Here is a 24,272-nt window from a genome sequence, read left to right as displayed (position 1 = left end):
AAGGTCAAAACCAAAAGACAGCAAAAAACAACCAACCACCCTTGCACTAATCATATGTACAATATATACAATATCCACAATATTCAAAACCCAAACCACACAACCGCCTCTAACTACAGAGGGGAAGGAGGGAGGATAAATTGGACTGCAGCAATGTGGATCTTCGAACATCTACATTTATGGTAGGTACAAAACTGTACTATGTTCTTCATCTCACATTGCTGCAGTCCTTACACTTGGGTAGAATCCCAAAGCAGAGGTAAGGGAGGATGGCAAAACTATAAAGCAGTAGGAGCTGCCAAAATGCCCTGTAAAATTGCAGTGGCAAAACCAGCCCTAGATTTAGAGTAAAGTGGAAGGTGGTAATGCTTAGAGAAAGTATGCACTGAACTCCAAGTAGCTGCCTCCAAAATATCTTTAGTTGCCACCCCCCTTAAAGCTGTAGAGGTGGCAGTAGCCCTAGTGGAATGAGGCCTAATCCCAGCTGGAATCTCCTTACCATGATGGGAACAACAGAAAGCAATACAAAACCCAATCCACTTAGAAATAGTTTGTTTTGACACAGGCTTGCCCTGAGAACCAAAAGCAAATGAAACAAATAACTGCTGAGACTGCCTGAACCCTTTAGTTCTGTTCAAATAATATCGCAACTGCCTGTGTATATCCAAAGTGTGCAAAATCTTTTCCCCTTTATTTTGGGGGTTTGCATAAAAAGTAGGCAAATGAATAGTTTGGTTTAAAGCCACACTAGAAACCACTTTAGGCATAAAGGAAGGATTAGTACGCAAAGATACCCTATCCTTATGGAAAATTAAGAAAGGCTCAACTGCCATAAGGGCCTGCAATTCAGAAACCCTTCTCGCAGAGGTAATGGCCAACAAAAAAGCAGTCTTCCATGATAAATATTTCAACTCGGCAGTAGCTGCAGGCTCAAAAGGTTGTAGAGTGAGTTTCTCCAACACAAAATTGAGATCCCAAGCAGGAGTAGGAGCTCTCATGGGGGTCTTATATTCTTTGCCCTCTAAGGAATTGCTTAAACAAAGGATGAGAAAACAATGGTGGGTCACAGTCATAGTGAGCAGAAATTGCTGCAGCATGAACCTTAATAGAAGAGAAGGACAACCCTTTGTCCAGTAACTCAGTAAGATATTGAAGAGCCACACTTAAATTAGGCTTAGAAACATCAAATTCCTTTGCTGTACTCCAAAATAAAAATCTCTTCCATTTATCTGCGTACACTTTCCTTGTACTAGGCCTTCTGGCCTCCAAAATAACATTCAAAACTTGCTGTGGAAGCTGAGACCCTCCAGGGTTTAAAACAGAATATGCCAGGCTGTTAGGTGAAGAGAGTGAAGTTTGACATTGAGTAAATGACTGTTCTCCTGAGACAGCAGGTGTGGAATTGAAGGCAAAGGCCATGGAGGCTCCTGCACTCAGACTTCTCAGTAATGGGTACCAGTGCTGTCGAGGCCAATCTGGAGCTATTAAAATCATCTTTGGCTTGTCCTGTCTGACCTTCAGGAGTACCTTTGGGAGGAGAGGCAGAGGTGGAAAGGCATACACATGAAGATTGCTCCAACTGAATGAAAGAGCATCCACTTTCCAAGCTGTGGGATGAAACCTTTTGTGCAAAACTTTGGCAGCTGGTAGTTTAGTGGAGAAGCGAACAGATCTATGTCTGGAGTTCCCCATAACACTGTCAATTTCTGAAATACATGAGGATCCAATTTCCACTGTGGGGATCCATAATTTGTCTGCTCAACACATCTGCTAAGGAGTTCTGTGCTCCGGCAGAAACCTTGCCTGAAGATTTAGCTGTAAACTGAGAGCAGTCTCCCACAAAATCATTGCTTGTCTGCATAGAGGATAAGAATGTGTTCCCCCTTGCTTGTTGATGTACCACATGACAGTTGTGTTGTCTGTTAGAACCAACACCTGCCCTGGAAGTAGTAAATCCTTGAAAGCTATTAATGCAAATTGGACTGCTAACATCTCCTTCAAGTTGATATGTAGATGTTGAAGTCTGGCAGGCCACGTGTCTTGTACCCACTTTCCATTTAGATGAGCACCCCAAGCTTTGTCTGAGGCATCCGTCGTTAGAATCTGACTCGCCTCTGGCCGGGTCACAGAGAGTCCCTTGTTTAGGTGACATTCCTGAGCCCACCACAAAAATTCCTTTTGAATGCAAGGTATTATCTGAATGACAGTGTCCATATCTTGGCAGTGCTGTGTCCATACATTTTTGAGATACCATTGTAGCTTCCTCATATGCAGTTTGGCATTGGGAAGCACCAGAATACAAGATGCCATGAACCCCAAGGCTTGAAGGACTGTCCTTGCAGTCAGCCTGGACTGATGAGACAATTGATGGAAGTAAAGAGAAAGATTCTTTTGTTTGTCCGGGGTCAAAAAGGCCATCTGGGATGCTGTATTCCAGTCTCACACCCAGAAAGCACATGTCCTGAGAGGGTACTAGACTGGACTTTATTTCGTTCACAGAATACCCCAGGCATCTTAGCACTGCTATCACATATTGTAAATGATGAAGAAGTTCGTCCTTTCCTTGGGCCAGAATCAGGCAATCGTCCAAATAAAGATAGATCTGTATTCCTCTTAGCCTGAAGAAAGCTATCACTGGAGCCAGAACCTTCGTGAACACTCTGGGCGCAGTAGATAAGCCAAAGGGCAATGCAGAGAACTGATAATGAGAAGTCCCAGCCCGAAAAAGCAGATACTTCCTGCAACTTAGCCTGATAGGAACATGAAGGTAAGCCTCCTTGAGATCCAGAGTCACCATCCAGTGATCTTTGCCCAGCAGAGGTAAAAGCTGTTGTAACGTCAACATTTTGAACTTGGGAATGTCCAGATAAGTGTTGAGGATAGATAAATCCAAAATTGGTCTCCACGTGTTCCCCTTCTTTGGTACTAGGAACAGGCGAGAATAAAATCCTAGGCCCACTTCTGGCAGAGGGGCCGGTTGTATGGCCCCTATTTGAAGTAGCAGAGAAATTTGTTTGTGAGCCTCTAGTCTTTGCTGAGGAGGAACGTCCGGCATGCCTTTGAAAGGAGGCAAGGTATGGAAATAAAACTTGTAACCTTGGTGTATGATATCCAATACCCATTTGTCTTGGGTAATCAAACTCCAATTTTCCTTGAAGAGTGCCAACCTTCCTCCCAAAGGTGCTGCCAGGCAAGAAGGATCTGGCAGCTGAAAAGGTAGGTCATTGGGCCTGTTTACGAAAGGACTGGCCCCTGCCCTCACCCGAAGATTGTGCAGGTGAACTCCCTGTTCTAGGTCTGAAGGAGCTCTGAGCTCTGCCCCTACCACGTCTAGATCTACCCCTAGACTGTGAATCATAAGAAGAATCGTCCACCCCTTAGCAGGCCAATTCCTACTAAACTTCGGCGGCTGAACTAGCAAAAAATCTTTAACAGCCTGCATAGACTTAGCCTTGTCTTCCATTTTCTTCAAGACTGACTCCACAGGTGAACCAAACACATCAGACTGTAAAGGAGCATCCAAAATCCTTGTCTTAACATGGTCAGATAAATTCTGATCCCTCAGCCAGGCGTGCCTGCGAAGAACTGATCCCGTGGCAGCCACCCTAGACGAGGCCTGTACAGCATCAAAACCACATTGTAAAGAATGCTTACCCACCTGTTCAGAGACATGTACCAAATCTTGTAATTCTTTACACTCAATGCCTTCCGCCAGAGCATCTACCTTAGACTTCAATTGAGAAAGAAGATAGTTTTGATATTTCAACATGTGAAACTGGCAATTCAAAGCCCTCATAGCTAAGGTGGAAGAAGTATAGACTTTCTTTCCCCATCTATCCAAAGCTCTGGCCTCTATCTGGAGGAACCGGATTTTTTACAACAGAGGCCTTGACACCCTTAGGTCCCTGACTAACAGTTTCTGGGTCCGCCCTAGGACTCAAAGATATTTATGAGCCTCAGGCACCCTGTAATACCTATCCGGTTTAACAGGAGCAGGAGGCAAAGAATCAGGATTAAGTGAAGCCTCTGCAAACACATCTTCCACAACATCCAGAACAGGTGGTATAGCCAAAGGCCTATGCTGGGGTAAAAGCAAAAATTCCCTAAGCCTTTTCCTGGAATCAGAGAAGTCCTGACCTTCCCACTTAAAATGTTCCCTCATGGAATGAAGAGTCTCTGAAAAAGAAAAATCCTCTGGAGGAGAAGCAGAAGGAGTCGAATCATCTGCATCAGAATCAGAATAAGGAGAGTACTCCTGCAAGTCTTCAGCCGAAGACTCTGAACCATCTGAAGCCTGCTCAAAACTCCCCAACTCTGGTTCCACCCTAGGCCTCTTATCAGGAGGGGGCAAAAGAACCTCTAATCAAAGTAATTAAATCTTCTGCCATTTTAAGCATGTGCTTCTTGGGCACAGATCCTGTAGAACTAGGAGTGACACCAATAGAAGCTAAACCTGGCCTGCCTCTGGGAGAAGCCTTGGAAACAGAAGGAGAGGGCCTAACCACCTTAGGAAGGGAGGGGAGTACAGTAACCTGAGAAGCCCCTTCAGCCTGACCTGCCTCCTGAGAGGCCACATCCTGCAATATCAAAGTCTCCCCCTGGGACTCCAGAGAAGCCTCCGGCGAACCACCTGTTCCACTGATGCCTCTAAAGAACCGGCGTCCTGCAGACGACTCTTCCTGCCTGGGTTTAGCTGCTTTGTCTTTGCGCTTCTTGAGAAGCGGGCGGAGCATCCGACGGCATATTATAATTGCACCGCTTCCCGAAGACCAACCTGGCACAATCTAACCTTCGCTTAATAGTGCGCTTATTGAACCTAGCACAAAAGCGACACCCAACAACGTCGTGCTCAGGCCCCAAACAAGGAATACACAAAGTATGATAGTCCCTATGCGGTATCTGCTTCCCACAAGAAATACAGTTATTCACTTTTTCTGACATCCGGTAAACCACTGAGGCAAGAAAAAACTAAAATATTCCCCAACGGGGTACTTAGCCAACTTTGACTCGGTCTGAAACTCCGAACTGGAAAAATTTCAGAACGCCAAACGGCACTTGCAACGCTGCTTCTGCATCGGACCATGCGGCAAAAAAGACTGAGGATATGACGTCGGTCATGCGCATTTATACCCTGACGTCCTGATGTCAGTCTTAAGCGCCTTGACAGACGTCAGCCTAATACTTTGATATTCGGGCCGACCGAGGACAGCGGACTACCCAAGTGTAAGGACTGCAGCAATGTGAGATGAAGAACATCTGACAATTCAATGGTTTGATTAACGGACATTTCAGAGATCACTTTTGGCAGAAAGGAAGGATTAGTTCTCAATGACACTACCTCTATGAAAAATCAAATATGGACTCTGATGCACAAGGCTGGAAGCTCAGATACACACCTGGCAGAAGTAATGGCGACCAAAATATTTGAGGTCGCAAGAAGCTGGTTTGAAAGGTGGCATTGTCAAAGCTTGTAGGACTAATGACAGGTCCCACAGTTGAGTAGGTTCTCTAAAAGGGGTTTTAGATGATTCACACCTTTCATGAAAGTTTTGCATAATGCGTGACATGAGAGGAGTCTTGGACATAATCATGGAAATTAGATATTGCAGCCAAATGAACTCTAATGGTAGAGGCAGATAGACTGGATTGAAATAGAGTAGCTAGATACTCCAGTACTAATAGACACGGGTGCTGAAAAAGATCTACCAGTTTTTCTTTCAGCCAAAAGGTAAATCTTTTCCACTTGCTGATACACGCAATTCTGGCGGAAGACTTAGGAGATGCAATAAGAATGTCACGTACTGGCAAAGAAAGATCATTCTGCCTGGCAATCAAGGGAATTGGAGGAGCCAAGCTGTAAGCTTCAGGCTGTTCAAGTTGGGGTGAAAGATTCTGCAGATGGGAGATCAACCCCGGGGTTGGATGGAGAATCCATGGTTGATCTAGCAGGTGAGGCCAAAAGAAGGGGAACCAAATCTGACAAGGCCAATACGGTGCTATGAGGATTACTTTTGTTCAACTGGTGGGCTTTCTGCAGAAACTGGGGAATGAGGGGGAGAGGTGGAAATGTATAAAGTAGACCAGAGGGCCAATCGTGGACTAGAACGTCCCTGAGTGATCAATAGACACACATGGAATGTGCATGTGCATCTGAAGTAGGTAATTTATGGCCACAATCTAAACACCTTTTAAATCCTGGACTACCTTTTATCTGCCATGTTAGAAAGAAAGAAGGAAACCCATAAAAAAAAAAAAAAATATACCAGCAATGGTACAACAATTACCCGAAGGTAAGAAGGAAAGGGAGTTTACCAACATTGGTAAAAAAAAAAAAAAAAAAAAAGAAGAAGTTACCTCGCAGTAAAGGGGAGGAAAGTAATTGAAAAGATTCTAGAAAGGATAGTCGCTAAATGCGATAAGGCAAGAGAAAACTAAAATTTTCTGTGAGAAAATGCTGTTTTAGAATTTAGTATGAAGAAAAATATTGTACTTGGCGAGAAGTAGCTTGAGACGACCAAATAACGATGCGGCAAATGAAATCTGAGGCAACAGGGAGAGGGGAATTCTAGGTAAGAGTTTTAACTCGAGAGTTTGTAGCCGACACTAGCTTGGAAGATGGCCGGCTCAGTTCGGAGGTCGGAACAGATAACCACACGTAAGGAATGAACGAGGATTAACAATATCAGATGTAAGGTTTCTCACCCATAATGTTCAGAAATGCCGAGTTGGTTTTGAACCCAGTTTTTTTTCCTTACCACATTACTAAACTCACCGTAGTGTAAAACCATAGAACTTGAAAATGTAGACTATTCGCGTTCAAACATTGTTCACAGGGTTCATTATTGCCAAGTAGTAGTTTATGTCAGGTACCCCACACTTCCAAAACACTCACTACAACCTGTAACCAGTCCTAATGGGTACCCCCCTCTCACCAAATATCTTGTAGAGAAGTGAGAGTTCAACTTTAAAATAAAGTTGGAACAAATCCTGGCAGCTCTAACCATATTCTTGGGTGACAGCAAATCTAAACAGTTCAAATAGGCAAGGCTTCCTGAACAACCTGGATCAAAAACATTTCTCTTCAAGCTTCTTAAATACCGTCCAGGTAGTCTACACTCTATGGAACGGTGATCGAATTTAAAATATGGACAAACTTAATATAAATATAATTAAATTCTTCAACCTCACAATCTTGATTTTTCCACAAAATAAACATTGTCCAAACAGCGCAAATAAACATGACATTGGTTACTGAATTTGGAATAAAGTATAAATTTGACTTCCCACGAGAACATAACTAGGTTAACATGTTATGGGTGCACAGCTGGCACCCACCCCCCTGGTCTGTTTAAAGTATTCCCCATCAAACATGATACAATAAACTCCATTAGCGCCATAATGAAGTTGGTTAAATTATCAAATTTGCCCAACGTTTGTACAGCCTCATAGAACAATTCAAAGTCCTTCAGGAAGGGGTATTGATGTAAATAAAATCAATAATGCCAATGGTGGAGAAAACCAACTTTATAGAATAAAATTTGTTTTTAATTTTCCTTAAATCCCATCAAATCAATTAAAATGTATGTTAGACATGGTGCAACAAAATCTTAAAATTCTATCAAACACCCCTAATAAGTATGTGGGGCTATTTTGTGCTGCCACTATCATTCTAAGTGGGGGATGTTCTTGTGTGCTTTCAGGATACCAAATGCATTTGATATTAATGGAGGACTTGTGTAAAAAAAAAAGTACAGTTTCATTTATTACTCCTTGAAATAAAGAATCTTCCAAGAACATTTGGATCTGTGTGCGCACTATGCTGGTTTTGCTGATGGATGCTATTACACAAGTGTCAGTGCTTTGCAACAATTTACTCATGATGTTGTTACAACAGATTCTGTTCATTAACACCATTCCCCCACCTTTGTCCGATTACTCTTATTGCTGTATTCTGTCTTAATTCTTTCAATAACCCTTCCTCTCTGTTAAAAGTTATAGTATTTCTTTTGGTTTTCAATGTATGCTCTGTGCATTTCCTGAATACAGATCTTTTCATAACTAGCTACTTAAGGGTGTAAAGGTGGATTAAATGTAGTCCTTTTCAACTCTTTGTATGAAACTTCCACATTGAATCTCTCTCTAAAGAAAACTCTTAAGATTCTAAGCCTAGTATAAAACTTAGAAGTTCCGTTAAAAACTTTAGCTATATCACATTTAGACCCTGGTACAAATTTCAAACCCTTCTTAAAGTGAAAAATGCGTGTTATATTTTGTTCACTATAATTGAAAATATTAAAGCCATCTAAAACGGAGTCGTTTTCTCTCAAAGGCTTAACCAACCCAACTTTCTGAATTCCTCTTGTTCTTACAATATTGTTGTTGCCCTCTGGTTTTGCTGCCCCTTTGAGGTGTGGGGATCTACTAAAAAATTCAGTTGACTTTTTTTCGTTTCCAATCCATTCAGACTTTCTTAATGGGGGTATTAATTATCAAATACTTTGCTATCTGTTCTACAATTAGGTTCATAGGTTTATACTAGGCTATCTGCCCTAAGGCATTTATAAGCCTAGCCCAAATTTTTGAGGCTTACGCCACCCCTTATATGAAAAAATACTGTGCCCATTAGTTTGTTGTGCCTCTGTCCAGCAGTGACACAGAGATGATTCCCGGGGTAAACCTACGATCTCCCATCCACAGGTCTAGATTTCTCTTGAACAGAGTCAGCGAGGTGCTCTGCCTCACATGGACCGGGATTTTATTCCACAGCATAGGGAGTCTCTGAGTGATAAATCTATCACTCCAGCACGTCCTATTTATATCCGTGCTAAGGTTTAAGTCGCTTGCTCTAGTGGTTTTGGTGGATTTGGATTTTTTGAGGTGGAGCATGTCCATTAATTCCGGGTTGGACATGGCCTTGTATGTCAGGCACATGTCACCTCTGAGCAGACGGTATGCGACTGAATAGAGCTGGAGTTTCTTCAATCTGGCAGGATATGACAGATTTTGGAGTCCCTTTATCCTTTTGGTGAGGAACTTTAGGGGTCTCTCCAATTGCTGCAGATGTCGGGTGAGATGCATCCCGAATGGGGCATTGTACTCTATCATTGGTCTGATAAGTGAAGAGTACAGGGGAACAATAACCTCACTAGATCTGGATGTGAATCCCTTCATGATCAGGTGGACAATGTAGAAGGTCTTTCTAACCACTTTAGCAATGTGAGTGTCAAAAGAAAGGCCACTGTCAACCTGGGTCCCCAGGTCCCTGATAACCTCTTCTGTGCTTAGTGGATTGCCACCTATATGGTAGCTTGGGGTTACCTTGTTTTTCCCGAAGGGTATGACTATACATTTTTTAGCGTTTAACTTCAGGCCATGGCTCTGGCACCAGCTATCTGTTTCCGTGAGTCCCTTCTGAAGGATATCCGTGTCTGATGCACTTTCCACTATGGCGCCCAGTTTGCAGTCGTCTGCAAACTTTGTCAGCCAAAGTCCTCCTATGTTGGCCTGTACTTCTGAGAAGTAGATGCCAAACAATAGGGGGCCAAGGACCGAGCCCTGTGGGACACCACTTGTGACCGGCTTGGAGTCTGACACAGCGCCAGCAACTAACCCTGTGGGTTCTGTTGTTGATGCGAATCATAGTTTTATCTAGTACTCGCTGGTTAAAGGGTTACCCCATCCTGCTGCTCCATTTTCCTAGCTTTGAGTAAATTTAAAGGAGAACCGCACCCACAGACAAAATCAATTTCATCATGGTTTGGAGTTTCCTGCACTTTACCACCACTCTGGGACTATTTACATGTTTTTAAATATTTTTATACCTAATTTCCGAGTCTGACCACATGGGTCTGGCACCTTGAAATAATTCCGATTGTTTAGTCTAGCCCATAATGCACTGCTTGTCTGTAAAAGCAAATATACATGTTATGCATGCCTATTTCTTCCAAAAGCTCCTATCACTGCACTGGTTTTACATTCATACACTGCTGTCTTTCAGTTTTAAATAAAATTTCATGCCATTCAATGACTACTTAAAAACGCAAACAGTGTATATGCCACAGAACAGACTTCGAAAGTGCTTTTACTGCTGCTTTTTTAGAATGGCTAAACTGCAGTGTTGTGTGAAGCCGGAATTGTACTACTCTGACTCACCTTCCATCCCCCTTCACACCCAACTTCCCTAGCTATCAAAGTACTAAGGGTAATTTGAGATGTTACCACCTGTGATTGACAACCATCAGCAGCAGACTTCACTCATGTACTGTTCCTTGTTCTAGCCTTTACTTTCTGTATGGATAGGGGAAAGACCAGGGAGCTGACACATCACAGCATGGGTGGGTTTTTAGGAAGGTCGTGGAGATGTCAGTTTGGGGAAGAACTGGCCAGAAAGCTACCCTTATTAATTGGTGTTTATGACCTCAAATTAATTGGAGGCTGCAGCAAGCTTTACCAGGGCAGAACAAGTTTTTTTTTCCCAAATACAAATTGGAAAGAATTTAATACAGAAACAGAGAAAATACATAGCAAGGTACATGGAAATATAGCGACATCTACATAATGCAATAACATAATTTTATTCTTACAAAGTTAGCTTTAAGCTGAACATTTTTTACTATATATATATATATATATATATATATATATATATATATATATATATATATATATATATATATAAATAATACACACACACTTAAAATCTAAACAATCCACTCATAGAATTACATCTTATTAAAGTCTGGAGTAAGAAAGAAGATTTAAAGCTAACCTTAACAGTACCTTGTTAAAAACTATGTACAGTATATACAATTGAGGTAATCTTTCAGTACGTTTGCACTTAAGTGTTTCTTTTCCATTCTATTATAGGCATGGTTTTACAACATTTAGATTCTTATGTTTCTCCTTGTTTATTAAGAAACAGAGATGTTTATAGTCCCTTATCTGTATTTTGATTTTACTTTAAGATTTCTATAATCATTTTCCAGTATTTCTGGTAGTACAAATTTTATGGCTTCTTGTAATTAATTTACTTGCTAGTACACATTTCAAAGCCATTCCCTTAAATTCGTCCCAAGTAATATTTGTCCTAACCATTTTTACATATGATTTTATCATAGCACACAATGTTACTATGACGCGTTTCATATGTATAATTTGTGGTAAGTATATGAAGAACTGCAATTTCCCATGATAAGGTAAATTTAGTGCATTCCTTTTTTCTAATTTGGTTCTTAACAAGCACCATAATTTCTATACATTTTTACAGCTCCAGAAGATATGAAGTGCATCAGCTGGGCTATTAGGACAAAAGGGACAAAGAGGAGATCTAGAGGGATTGAAATTTACTTTGAGTGGTGTATGGTAGGCATTCTCAATCATAATTTTGGGTACAAATTGATTTTTTTTTTTTTTTTTTTTTTTAAGTAGGATTAATTTTAAGGGGAGTTCAATTGCAGCAGATTTTTGATCTACAGTAAAATCTTGTCATTTATTTCTTCCCAATATTTTGAATAAAGGCGTAAGTTTTGTTTTTAATTTTTATTAATCTATATGCGTTAGCATTTTAGAGCTCATGAGTAATAAGTTTATGGATTTGTTGGCATATTTTGCCTAAATTGACATCTGAAGTAATTGTATTAACCAAGTATAATATTTGCCTAATGATACTATAACTTTTATTTACTTCTAATATTTTCCTTATGTTCCCAATGGGTAGGTTTTTACCTTGATAGAAGTCCCAGATGGTAGTATTTTTTATTAGTGGGTAGTAGTTTAGATTTAAACACAGTGTTACTTAGTTTAACATTAGGATTTGTATTGGTTGTCCCAATATCAAAGTATCTAAGATTTAGGGAGGATATCAGCTTTTGAAAGGACAATACATTTCTTATAATTATGGGGTGTTCTTAAGACACCTCAGTGTCTTACAGTCTAAAAGAGGTATTGCTTTAGGGTTTATGTTCGATGAAGTTAAATGTTTTGGGATATATTTTAATCCAAATAGGATACCATGCTGCATTAGCTAGGTCATAGTTTTGTATTTGACTGACGTTTAGAATGTCGTAATTAATAAGTCTGAAAGTCTGGCAATAACAGACCACCTGTTCGGATAACGCCAATCTATTTTTTTGAATACCAAATAAAATTTCCCCAAAAGCATTTCAAGCTTAGAAAATAAATGTTCTGGTATATTTTGATTTATAGCATTAAATCAAAACAATATTCTTGGAAGTACATTCATTTTGATTATGGCTGCCTTAGAGAGAGTAGTGACAGGTTAAGATCCAAGTGTCTTCTGTAATGCTTGCTCACATTCTAAACAGATTTTATGCGATGCCTAGATATTTGAGATTATAAATTTACTTTTATTCCAGTGTCAGGGAAGTAGAGTTGTGTGTGTCCTAGAGTCAGGAAAAACGACAGACTTTCTTGGAAGCATAGCTGGAATTTTTTGAAATTTTTTCAATGGAGTTTAATATCTTGTTTAAATCAGTGTTCGGCAATTCAAAATAAATATTAAGATCAGCAACAAAAGCTGTATTCTTTACTGAAAAGATACGTTAGTGATATTTTACGAAGTAGAGTTTTTTATGTACATATCAAAACTGGTATGGTGATAGTGGGCATCCTTGTCTTGTGCCACTTATAATTTGAATAGGTTTTGATTGATTTTTACTTGTATACAGCATTGTCATAGCATTGTTATATAGGGCCTTCACCATGTTTATATATTCATTGGAAATGCTAAATTACTTTGAGTATCTTAAAAACTAGGTTTACCCTGTCAGCTTTGGAAGGTTCTATTGAGAGCATAGCTAGGGCATTTATCATTGGCTTTAAGGAGATGATTGAATGAATGGCGAGTGTGTTATCCCAGACCTATCAATTATTCATAAAACCTAGTTGCTCAGCGAATATGATGAATGATAAAGTATTTTTGATTCTACTAGCTAGGACTGTTGACAGCATTTAACAGATATTAAAATCCCATTGGTCTGTAATTGTTTGGATTTAGTGGATCAGAGTTGTTTTTTGTAAGAGTTCCGTTTGAGTTATTGAGGTGGGAGGCTGGCATAATGGTTAAAGTGTTTACCTTATAAACACAAGGTGCAGGGGTGCAAGGTTTGATTCTGACATGGGGTAATTGGCTAGGCTTATAATAGCCCACATGGGCAGTTAGCCTAGTACTAATCTATGAACCTATATACATGTCACCCAACAGCACCCCCCCCCCCCAAGGCAAAAAAAACATACCCAGCACTTTAGTTATAGGTGAGACTGTAGTCAGGCACAATGATATCCCGCTCACCAGGCTGAACAAGGAGAAAATTAGTCAGCTGCCTGTCAGGTACCAGGATCCGCCACATAACACATGCACTCGTCACTCCACAACAAGTACAAATATGACTGCCATTGCCCATGTTAGAGTGAATGACTTGAGACATACCTCCCTGGACTACATGAAGAGAGACATGGAAGAGCTCTCGGATCAGGTAGCCCAGGCAGGTATGACCCTAGCCCAAAGTAGCATCCTGCCTTCAGCCAGAATGATACCACAGTACCACGGCAAAATGACTGACTTCAACAAATGGCTAAGCTTCTGGTGTCATTCAAAGGGGATCCAGTATGTCTGCCTGGGACAACATGATCAAAAAACCGCGATGCTTTGCCAGAGATGGTCGGCACTCGTCACCCCTGGGATTCAGGTTACTGGATAAAGCTCTTGCCACCCCTACAGTGCCTTTCTAGACAAGGTTCAAAGGACAAAACTACCACAGTAACAGATACAAGCATGCAAAACCTGTAGGTAATACTACTCAATGCTAGAAGTCTAAACCTAAAAATGCACTCCGAGTCGATTTCAACTACCCTGCCATTAAATGGGAAAATTACTCTGCTACCAACACCTTTTCCCAACGGTTCTTGGAATTCAGAAATTCCAACGCTCTGGATGAACTAATCCATTGTCCTACCAGGGGCTCCAATATCCTAGACCTGGTCATGCTCCACACCAGTGGTCACCCTCTCATTGGTCAGGTCTGACCATAAGCAAATCACCCTTTACATCCACATCCCACCCCCCAGTAAAGAAACCTCTTTTTTTTTTTTTTTTTTTTTTTAACAAACACACTTCTCCAAAGCCAACTTCATGCTACTGAAGTCACAAGTGACAAACTTCACGACACCCATGCAGACAGGAGCTGAAAGTTCGACTGCTGAATTCTACACTAAAGGCATTGTACGAGCACATCCACTCGTGCATGAATCATGCCATCCCAAACAGAACCAAGACGCTCCCCTCACAAAAAAAAAAAAAAAAAAGCCAATCTGGTGGTCCCCAAGGGTGAGTCCTGGGACCGCTCTTGTATGACATCTACTTCTCTGAAGTACAGGCCAACACTAAGGGACTCTGGCTAACAAAGTTCGCAGATGACTGCAAACTGGGAGCCATTACTGAATTTCCAAATGATGTGGATATTCTACAAAACGGCCTTAAAGAAACAGATGCTCGATGCCAGAGACATGGGCTCAAGCTTAATGCCAAGAAATGTATAGTTCTCCCCTTTGGGAAAAACCATGTACCCATGAATTACCACATAGGTGGCAGTACACTAAACACCGAAAGTGCGATGAGAGACTGGTCTCACCTTCAATAACCACATCGCCACAACAGTCAGGAAATCCTTCTATGTGGCACACCTCATCACCAAGGCCTTTTCATCCAAAAAAAAGAAGGTTATCCCACTGTACTCATCCCTCAGACCCATTATAGAGTACAACACCCCATTTGGTATGTACCCCACAAGACATCTGCATCAGCTGGAAAAGCCACAGAAATACCTCACTAAAAGAATCCCAGGCCTAAAGCAGATGCCCTATGCTAATAGTCCAACTCCAGCTGTGGCATATAGTCTACTCAGAGGCGATCATTACGTATTTGTATACTTTCAGTAATATCGGAGCCATTTGTATCTTAAGTCTTGCAGAATTCCACCACATACCAATTTGGCCCTGGAGATTTACCAGATTTCAGCTCATCTATAGCAGCTATGATCTCCTCTACATTAATGGGGGCTTTAAGAAAAATCCATTTCTCTCTCACTTAGTACTGGAAACTTTAAAATCATCAATAACTTGATTACATAGTTTCATTATACTGGTCATGTGGTCCATATAATTTGATACATCTCTTCAAAAGTTGCCATAAGCTCCTGATCCGTATCAGGATTATTTTTATAATTGAGTTGCTTTATTTTGGTGGGAGAATGTTTAATGTTTATGACTCTTGCAAATGCTTTTGAAGGAGTCTGCACCCATTCTACATATTTGTGGAGACGTTTAATTTCAGTGAAGAGTATTGTGTTTGAATTTCGTGTAGTTGCCCTTGCAAGGTAAACATTTGACTTTCGAGTTCTGATGAGTACTTAACTTGTAATCCTAGCTCTATACATTTTAATTTTGATTCTATTACTGCAACTTTATCCTTGTTTGTTTATTTTTTTTTTATAAAGAGTAGCTTTTTGAATTAATATTCCCCTTACAGTAACTTTCATTGCTTCCCAGTGAATACTGTATGGTATATCTGGTGCCTCAAAAATTATTTTTAGCATGAGCAAGGACGTCCTTTATTTCCCATAGTACTTTATCCTTTAATAAATTAGTGTTCAAGGTCCATTTTGCAAAAGCCAGAGATCTGCGTGTGGCACTAACCAACTTTATTGTTTATCTTTACATGGACCGATACTGTTCTAGGTTCAATATTATATGTAATTGTATCACTTAGAAAGATTTCGGATATTGGAAGGTACCAGGAAAAGTGATTTACAAAATTGATCATTTCTACAGATTTCAAAAGGGTCAACTAGCTTAAAATCTTCTACTACTTCCGCTAAAATTGCCCATCTTAATATACGTAGCATCTGCAACAAAATTACTCAAGTTCATGCTCTCCTAGATGTCCACAGCTTTGACATCCTTTGTTTAACTGAAACGTGGCTTAAACCAACAATAAAAAAAGATACAGAAATTATTCCCCCAGGTCACAATATTATTCGAAAAGACCGCATCAAGAAAAAAGGTGGAGGGGTTGCTATTCTCTACAAGGCAGGATTACAAATCAGTAAAATAAACCACAAACCACATTCTGATGATAATACAGAAATAATTATTTCAAAACTACAACTAAACAACCAGAAATCAGTTAACATCATCTGTACTTATTTCCCACCAGGTAACAATCAAGATAAACTAGAAGACCTACAGCTATGGGGGCTCCATTTGCCCCTTGCTATGCTAATATACTTATGGGCCTATTTGAGCAACAGTATGTCTATATCAATTCTTTCGTACATATGTAATTCAGTATTATAGATATATAGACGATCTTATTTTTATTTGTAAAGGTGGTTATGAGTTAGTGGACCAATTTATTACTCAAATTAATGCCAATAATATAGGAATAAGATTTGATGGATTACAAAAAGGTAAAAAAGTACATTTTTTGGATGTTGAATTAATAGGGGATATTTACCAACGTAAGGTAATTTCTAAAATATATAGGAAATTCCCTAATAGTAATAATATATTACATGGCGAAAGTTTTCACCCAGGGCATACTATGAAATCTATTCCGTATACAGAATTTAATAGAATTAAAAGATTATGTAGCGATAATAGAGATAGAAATGTTGAACTAGAAGATAGTTTTTTGAGATTTAAAGAGAGAGGATATGATGAAATGTATTTGAGAGAGAGTTTAAATAAAGTATTAAATAGTAAGTCGGCCAAATGTGGTTGGATATGGTATAATAACAACAAAAAAAGGGAGCAAGACAAAAATATATATTTTACTACCACTTACTCAGTAATAACTGATGAAATTATAGATACTATCAAATCCAGTTGGAATATTATAAACAAAGAAGTAGATTGTTTACAGCATAAGAAATTATTATTTTCTTTTAACAGGGGAAGAAATATTAAAGATTTTATTGTACATAGTAGGTTTCATAGACCAAAATTGGAAATAGGGGGGAAAAAAAAGAAAAAGGTACAGTAGCATGTGAGAGATGTAGTATTTGTAGTTTTGTTACTCAAAGGTTTGATAAAATTAATAAGAATTTTGAAACAAATGAAAGTTTTACTTGTAATAGCGAGAAAGTCATATATTCAATGAAATGTACTTGTAATAAATTCTATATAGGGGAGACGAAAAGAAGTTTCAAGAAGTTTCTCTTGTAGAATAAAAGAACATATAAGGGATGTTAAAAACTATAAACTATCTAGCCCTATAGCTGTACATTTTAATGAAGTACATAATGGAAGTTTGGAGGGTTTTCAGGCTACAATTTTAGATAATGTGATATGTAAAAAATTTATGACAGATGAACAGGTTAAACAATTGCTGAGGAAAAAAGAAGCATTTCTGATTTTAAAATTTAATACTATGTTCCCTGTGGGTTTGAATCAAGAATGCTTCTGGAAAAGTTTTGTATAGTTGTGTTAATGTGAGTGTTGGGTTTTAATAAGGTTCAGTTAAAAGTGTGATACAAGTCATTAACTCATTATTCAATTAAGTGCTGTTGTATATAAACTGAGCGTTTTTTCTTAATTGATGTACTCTGTTAAAGGCTTGTTGGCCGAGGCGCTAGAGATTTTTATTACTGCTGTTTTGTGAATAAATTTCCTTCTTTGGAGTTGCTGGATTGCTGCTGTGGTTTCTACTAGAAGACCTATTAAGTTAGCTTTCTCTAAATTATCCACAAGAAACAATATTACTAGGAGACGTTAACACAGACTGGAATTTATGTAACAATACCAACCCATCCTCTGATCAATTTGAATGGTTTCTCAACTCATTAATTCCACAACTAGAACAAACAAATCCAATAACAAAGAAAGCATTCTGGACTGGATATTAATAAATGGTCCAAAACAAAACTATACAACAGGAACCCTACCAGATGACCTTAGTGATCACTCTCTAATATGTATTAGAAGACATAAAACATATGTTAACATTTCTCCCCCTGTTTGAACTATACGCAGTAAAAAACACTTTGATCAGAAAATGCTCCTAACCGAACTTAAACATTGCAAATGGGAACCCCTTAAGTCCCTTCCAATAAATGAAGCAGAATCCTACTTCAATAAGACTTTCCTAACAATCCTTGATCATCATGCCCCAATTCATACCATAAGAGTGAAAAACAAACCAGCAGTATGGCTCACAAGTGAGACTAAAAAGCTAATCCTTTCCAGGAACAAATCCTGGACCAAATGGCGTACCACTAAACTCATAACTGATCAGCAAAATTTTAGACAACAACGAAATATGACTAAAAAAGCAATCATACAGGACAAAAAAAACTTTTATATCCAACTTCAACAATCTTCCCTCCAAAAACCACAGAAGTTCTGGACCTCTATTAACAGGCTAATATCCCCAGGTAAAGTAGTAACACCAACTCCACTTGGCAGCAACTCTGATGACCCTACAAAAACAGCAAATGCGTTTAATACCTTCTTTACCACAGCTGTACAAAACTTAACAAACCAACAATATCCTGACACTGCCAACCTGCCCGCTACAAGCCCCACCCCCCCTCCTTTCCACCTAGAACCAATACCCACCTCCTTCATCTCCTCCTTACTTCAAAAACTTAAACCTTCTACCCCCTCAGCTGACAAATTACCTGGGGAATACCTACAACTAGGAGCCTCAGCCATTGCCTACCCAATCTCTATATTGATTAACAGAACTATTAAGGAATGCACTATTCCATCAATCTGGAAAATCTCACATATTATTCCCCTTCACAAAGGTGGTGACTCTACTGAATACTCAAACTACCTTCCTATAGCTCTTCTGTCTCTTCTTGCTAAAATAATGGAGAAATGTATCCACAAACAATTACCCACCTACTCCACCACAATCTCTTAGCGTACTGTCAACATGGCTTTCGTCCTTACCACAGTACTACCACAGCCCTACTTTCTTTTACCAACTGTATCAACACAAATCGAAACAATAATTTCCTGTCATCAGCACTCTTTGTAGATCTTTGCCTTTGATATGGTCAACCATAAACTTCTACTCCACCTTCTAAAGTCCCTATCACTTGATAAATCTGCCTTGAACTGGTTCACATCCTACCTGGATAATCGTAAACAAGCAGTTCTCTGGCAGAATCATCTTTCTGAACTTCTACCTACTTCCCTAGGTGTCCCACAGGGCTCTATCTTAGGCCCACTTTTATTCTCCATTTTCATCAATGACCTTCATCTCTCTATCCCCTTCTCTACCTGCATTCAGTATGCCGACGACTCCACAATTATTTGCTCAGCAAAATCCCAAACTGACCTACATTCTCACACAAATCCTTCACCACAATAAAAAAATGGTTCTCTAACCATTGTCTTCTCCTCAACCCTAAAAACCAAATTATTGCTGTTTACACCCTCACACACATCTCCCCCTCTTCATTTTACACTTCAATCCAACAATGGTACCATAATTTCTCCTGACACCACCACCAAACTCCTAGGAATCACAATAGATAATCAACTTAAATTCAACGCTCACAATAACACTAATAAAATCTACCAACAAAAAACTCGGATCTCTATATAGAATTAAACTATTTCTATCACCACTAGCCAGATCTACAATAGCAAGAACTCACTTACTCTCTACCCTATTATATGCCTCCCCCATCTATACTAACATGTCCCAATATAATCATAACAAACTAGCTAGATCTTATAACATTGCCAGATTCGCCACTAACTCACCATATAGGACTCATCACTGTCAAAACCTAAAACAACTAGGCTGGCTTGAATTACCTCACCTCCTACAATTTAACCAACTTATTGCCCATAAAGTCCTTTATCAACCTAACAATACCCCCACTCTCTCTACCCTCATAACGCCATACCATAACCTGAAAAAGTTACGCTCAACTAAAAAAATGCAGATGCAAACTTCTTTATCTAATAATTCTGCAGGAGACTCTTTTTTCTAACTTTGTTGGTAAAATATGGAACCTCCTACCAATTGACCTAACAGCTCTTACATCTCTCCCACTATTCAAAACTAACCTTAAACATTTCCTCTCCAACCACTGGTTATGCTCTTGCAATAACTCTGACTAATCTTTTTCATTTCCTTGTCCTCTGCTCTACCATGTCTCCCTCAAATTTCTCTGTTAAAGTTGATCCTTATATCATAATTACTCACTGACCTTTCTACTCTGTCCAGCTCTACCTATCCCATCTAACCACCAATCCTGTTTTCCAAATCCTGTCTTATCCTGTAGATGTCCTTAATAACCTTATATCCCCATCTTTTCTCGATTTACTTACTTATTGTTTTTTTTTGTGGGAATAGTCAAATCATTTTTTTACTATGTACAAATCTTGTTCTTAGTAACATTTTGTTATACATTTTTGTACTGTTTTTAATTTACTTTTAACATTAAATGTTTTGAAAACTCTGAGCTTTTCTCCTCAGGCCTCCACTGAAAATGGACATGTATCCAGTTGGACTAGCCCGGTTAACAAATGTAAAATAAAATAAAATAATAATGTAGTAAGTTGTACTGGTTGTTTGTTTTCTTTTATTTGTTCCGTCTAATGCTGGACTGATCATATTCCCGTCGCCTATACTGTATAGTTAGGAATATTTTCTAGAATTTTGTACATACCATATAAAAATAAAGTTTGTGGATGGACACATTGGGCATAAAGATTTAGTATTGTAATTTTTAAAACTTGGTAGTTTGCAAGCACCATATGCCATTAGGGTCAAAGCTGCTCTTCCTTACACTGTCAAAATGATTTTTTTTTTTTTTTTTAACTATTATGGCAACTCCCCTAGAAGCTGTACTGTCCCCCCAGCAGCTACAATATGTTTCACCCACTTTTGTATCTTTCAACATGTTTCTTGGATGAAAGTTCTCTTCCTTAGATTTAAAAATTAAATGCATTACTATATATTTTATAGGCCCCTTCACATTTCATGAATCTACAGAAACAAATCAAGATAACAGACTTGTCATTTTTGTATTGGTATATAGATGTAGGGACAAGTGTAATTTTAAAGTCATCCTAGAATTATTTAGTGCAAAATCTTGAGGAGAAAGGTGTGATCATTCCCATTCAAGTCCCCCCTCGTGCTTACCCACGCTAGCTCCCTAACCGAAAGAGGGATGCAGGGAACATTTACAACCATAATGCAAACAAATCCTGTCATTCTAAATCCCCACAAGAAATACTACAACATACATAAAAGTATTGTAAAAAAAAAATTACTAACCCTCTTATAAGATTACGTAACCAGAGTATTCTGAGAATGCCACTAACTGAAGGTCACATATCGCAACTGTGCAACACAGCTTAATTGTACATTCAAAACAGGCATAACAACAACTTTTTCTAGCTTACATGGAAAAAAAAAAAAAAAACAAGTTACATGAATATGTTAAAAGATAGCAGGTTATAATATGCTTGTGTATATTTTGTGCACCAGGCTTTCTTATTTCAAACACAATATGCTTTACTTTAAATATACAGCAGTGAAGACTAGAAGCAGACCCAGCTCCCTAGTTTGTAAATTACTCGTCTTTGTTTCAGTAACCGCTACCACTACAGCATCTAATCAAAGAGCTTATTCTTATATATATATATATATATATATATATATATATATATATATATATATATATATATATATATATATTTTTTATGAAAGATACTTAAGTCTTTACTGCTTCATTTTAAAATGGAGCTGGGTTTACCTTCCGATAGTCATTTGGGCGAATTTCTTCACTTTCTAGTTCAAGAATCAAATCTGAAGTTTTCAGCTATATTCAAGCTTTATGCAAACGTGTATTTACAGAGGTGTTTTAACCTAGAGGGAAGCTATAGACAATCCTTTGATCTCAAAATGCTTTTCTTTTCCTGCTTTGTGGTCACAAAGGATCCTAGGCATTGTAGTTCATTCGCGACAGTGTGGAGGTATTCCCAGGCCTGGATTTATAACATTTACACAGATAATGAAATAAATATGAGCTTTAAGGTAATTTAAGCAATTTACCTTGTCGTTTAGTGCATGTAGCAGCTATAGTTTAACATTTGAATCTGACATTTGGAGCATTTATGATAGATCTCTTCGGTAATTCTTTAAAGGCTTTTAAGAAAAGCCGTTTTTGCTTCCCTGTTTACTGCATAGTTTGAAATTAGTTGCTGGATATTTCATTTGAAATATGTTTTTGCTCATCAGATAAGTGCAGAAAGGTGACACTGCTTGCCTTAGCGGTTTAATTTGCATAGGCAGGTTCTGAGTGAAAGTTACTTTACAGCCATTCCATACGATTAATTTTTAGGATTTGAGATGGTATTAATGCTCTGTGTATTCTATGACTGTTTGAGATGGTTGTTTTCTAGAAGGGAGTCAAAGATGTTTTGCCACAGTACTTAACGGAGATTGTTCATATTTTTCTGGGATGTCTCTGATAAATGCATTATTTCTTCTTGCTCTAGCTTCTAGATCAAAGAATTACAAAAATTACAAAAAAAACTGCTTTCAGTACTGATGTTGGCTTTCTGCATTTCTATTTTGTTTCATTGCACAGTATTCTGGCTTCAGTTTTGTCTAATCTAGACAATATTTCGTTTAAGTTATTTCCAAATGCTGAGTTTTGAAGAGAAATACTGTATTTCTGTTTGCAGAAGTATCAAGGCGGCTTTCAAATCATCCATGTCAAAAGATGGTTCATTTTTTGGCTTTTAAGCATTGTTTTGTAGTTTCAGCTTGTATTTTAGTAGTTTTCTGCCTCCTGGTAGTAATTTCTTCCTCAGGAGTTATTAGAGATGATCTTGTCTGATGAATGCGTTTCCATTTGTTCCATTTTTCCTTTATTTTGTAAGCAAAGCTGGCTGCTTTTAGTTTGTAGCTACCAGTTGGTAGCTTCAGGCCCAGCACATGTATAGGATACACAGCTTACTCTCCACGCATCCTTTGTATGCATTTCATTTTTAATTCAGATGTTGGGGGGGGGGGGTCTCTCTCTCTCTAGAAAATAGTTCAAAAGTGATCTTCCTGTAGATTTTTGCAGCCACGTTAGCCTTAGATGGGGTTACATTCTTGGCAAGTATTTGGAGCAAGCTGCAGTATTTGCTGTCTAGCTGGCGGCCATCTTAGAACTGGGACAAAAGTTTTTTTGAAAGTGAAACCACCACGGTACAGTAAGGTACTGTTCTAGTGGAGAGAAACAGTCCATCTGAAATATTTTAAATGCTGTATTGTTGCTTATTAATAAGGATGGTAAATATGGAAAAAGGACAGAAGTTGAGCATTTAATAACAGAATCGCATTGTTGTCCTTTACCAAAAGCTTATCAAGGCTTGGGTAGGTTAGAGGATATGCTGTCTTTCTGGTATATTCCATTTCATCTCTGTGAAATTTTTTCTAGTTCCCTGCAAAGTTTTACTTGTTCAACACTGCACCATTAGTAAATTTTTACATTCAAATAATTTCTCTCATTAAATAGCAGTTTAATTTTGTTTTTATACAAAATTATAAACTGTATTAACTCAAGCCAGTGTCCATCAAACAAAAAAATGTGAAGTAGTCTAGTTCATCTTTTCCACCAAGCAACCCATTTGGAAACAAACATTCACAACCCTTTTGCATCAGATGCACTCTGCAAGGTAAGCGCTCTCACATTGTAAATTGCGTACCTTGCTGAGCATTGTTTTCAAAAGCATGAAGCTCATCCTGCAGACTAAGCCCCTGGTGTGTTATCCTTAGTCAAAGGTAAGGGGGGAAAAAAAAAAAAAGTCTGTTCAACCAGTCAGAGAAATGGCATCTTTAGCCACTCTCGCTCTTCCCTTTGCCCACAAGGAATGTGTTTAAATTAATATTTTCTTTAAAGGAAAACGGGATATCAAATCAAATCTCTACCTGATGTCTCCCTAAAATCCTGTTATGTGATACAGCCTCAAAAAAACATAACCACAGCTTTAAAAAAAATTCACTATTCTCTTTTACTGCTTAGGCTTCATACTTTTCCATACTGTTTGACTTTCAGTTTTAAAACCAAGATGAAAACTGTCTAGTCATCTCTTAAATAATGATGTCACATCTGCCATAGCTCTTGCTGAAGATCCCGGGAGGTTTCCTCCCCCAAAGTGACGTAAACACTGCCTTATTTGCATGCTGTACAGAATCCCTGTGATCCTCCCACATTGTGATGTCAACACTGCCT

General features: G+C 38.7%; 1 protein-coding gene across 1 annotated transcript in view; it reads right to left on the bottom strand.

The window, feature by feature from the left end:
- RANBP1 (RAN binding protein 1) overlaps positions 1-24,272 on the bottom strand; it is a 304,446-nt gene that overhangs the window by 249,182 nt on the left and 30,992 nt on the right. The window lies entirely within an intron of this gene.

This window comes from Protopterus annectens, chromosome 4.part0, assembly GCF_019279795.1.
Source record: "Protopterus annectens isolate FY-2018-M chromosome 4.part0, PAN1.0, whole genome shotgun sequence".
Lineage (NCBI taxonomy): Eukaryota > Metazoa > Chordata > Ceratodontiformes > Protopteridae > Protopterus > Protopterus annectens.
This window is presented reverse-complemented; position numbering and strand designations above follow the sequence as displayed.